A 2,562-nucleotide genomic window follows, 5' to 3' on the forward strand; every position below is an offset into this window, starting at 1 on the left:
ACCTTATTGTCATAAATGTATCCATGAAATTGTGTGTTTAGCTCTTCAAAAATTAATGTTGGTGGTATCTTTGATATGATGTTGAAATTTTGATTATTGTAAAAATAAATATAGAAGTTTAGGTGTTAGATATGTAAATAGATGAAAATTATGGTGTTTCTATGTTAATGCCTCTAATAAAACTAGATTATTTATAAATAAAGTATTGATTATATACTTAACTAAATGCAAGACTTGTTATAGGTATGGAGGGGGCTATTATTAAATATATTTAGACTAAAAAGTTTATAATTTAATTACTCTACTTAATTATTACAGGCTTAAATATGATTATTTAATATATTTTTTATCAATATACTTAGAAAAATGGGTGTGGTTAGGGCTGTCAAAACGGCTCATTGTTAGCTAACAATTCTTGTTCGGCTCGTTAAGAAACTCGTGTTAGGCTCGTTCGCTAAGTTAGCAAGCTGAACACGAGCAATTTTTTGCGCTTGATATATAAACAAACCAAACACAAACAAAGATTTGTCAGTTTCTGTTCGGCTCGAAAATAATTATAATTATAATTATAATTATATATGTGTGTGTATCAGCAATATCAATGAAGGAGCCAAGAAAATAAATAAAAGGAATGGAGCACAAATTAAATTTTTCTAAAAAGCTTTGTCATGATAGAGAGAGTAGTCTCAGATGATTTAGTCATCTTAAATGTCGACCATCAGATAATACGGTCAGGAGAGTAGATGTTTAAGACCTAAAAAGACCGGGGTATGCTTTATAAAAAATGTAGCAAAATATAATGGAGAAAAAGGATTCGTGTAACATACCCCACTTAGTGGGATAAATGTCTCTTGTTATTATTTGCTAAGTACTTCTATGATCTGAGTTCTCGAATCTTGCAGGCCTTGTTAAAAGAATTTTTTGATAAACTCTCGGGTGCAAGCCACTTCTCCTACGTTCCATGATTGGACACTGCTTGTTGTCGTTGCTAGGCTTCATTTCTTGTTGCTGACATGTTTCTATGCTCACCGTACCTTAAAGGATGAAGAATCCAAGTCTCTGGGAAACACACCCAAGAAATATAACATTCTGCTATAAAGTGATTAGAGAGAGCAAGAGATAGAAAGCGAGAGCGCATAAAGAACAATAACATTGAGTGTCCTTTTATTCATGATATGGACCCCTCTTTATAGGCATAAGTCCCAACATTTACATATTAGACCCCTCATTATTAACTTTTTAGGGGGTTTTGGTAATTACACAGCTATTTGCATATACTAAGTCGACGAGAGTTGTCGATCGTCTGGTAAGTCTTGACTTAATCAATATCTAGTTCCAAAAAGTGCTCCGCATTGATCGTCCTGAATGCTGATTATCGTCCTGCGAGAGCATCTCCTAGTGTCTTCCTCCGATCATTCGAACAATACCCTTCTCTTGCCAATATTCAGCCAAAAAAAGATCTTCGAAGGAACTTTCAATCAGCAGCATCTTCTTTTCGAGTCGTTCATCTTTCTTGAGATTTGTACTGACATATTATTACATGTACAAATTTATTTCTCAAATTACTTTCTCAATTAAAAAAATCAAGATTTACATGCACACCACACAATTCTCATGTATTTTCGCATCTAACAACTAACATTCACTTTTATATTCATATCACTTTATTCTTGAAAATTCATATTTATTTTTAAAAAGTTAATAATAGTGACATTTTTTTCTATGTGATATGAAAGGATTGAGGGTTATAAATGTAAAAAAATTAAAAATATAGATGTTAAATATGTAAATACATGGTATCATTATGTTGAAATGTTTGATCACTTAAGACAGTGCCATTAAATAATCGCCGATGCGTTCTTAAATCTAAATAATTAATAAATAAAAAGGACAAAATTAGTATATAATACCGATTTTGATAATTTTAAATATTATTTTAATAATCAATTTTAACACTGAAATTAAAAAAGAAAAAGAAAAAATCTATATATAAAAACCGATTTTGATTTATCTTGAATATTATTTTCAATATAATTCTATTCGGTATATAATTTAAAATAATATATATATATATAGGGCTGTCAAAAAAGCTCGTTGTTCGCGAACAGTTCGTGTTCGGTTCGTCAATAAGTTCGTATTTGATTCGTTCGATAAATAAATGAGACGAACGTGAACAATTTTTTTTAGTTTGGTTTATAAATGAACCAAGTACGAACAAACCTGCATTCGATAGTTATGCATTTGTTCGTGTTCGAATCGTTATTGTTCGAAATATAAAATAATTTATGATAATTATAAATAAAAATTTTATGATATTTAAAAAAATTAAATTTTATAAATTATAATAAATAATACATTAATAATAATAATAATATATTCATATATTATATTAGTAATATACAAATATAAATATTATATATTTATATAATATGAGTTATATAATTAATATAATATATTATTTATATATATTAATATTAGGGATGTCAAACTGGTTCGTCGTTCGCGAACAGCTCGTGTTCGGCTCGTTCGTTAAAAAACGAACACGAACAGTGACTTCACGAA

Source organism: Phalaenopsis equestris, unplaced genomic scaffold, assembly GCF_001263595.1.
Source record: "Phalaenopsis equestris unplaced genomic scaffold, ASM126359v1 Scaffold001187, whole genome shotgun sequence".
Classification (NCBI taxonomy): Eukaryota; Viridiplantae; Streptophyta; class Magnoliopsida; order Asparagales; family Orchidaceae; genus Phalaenopsis; species Phalaenopsis equestris.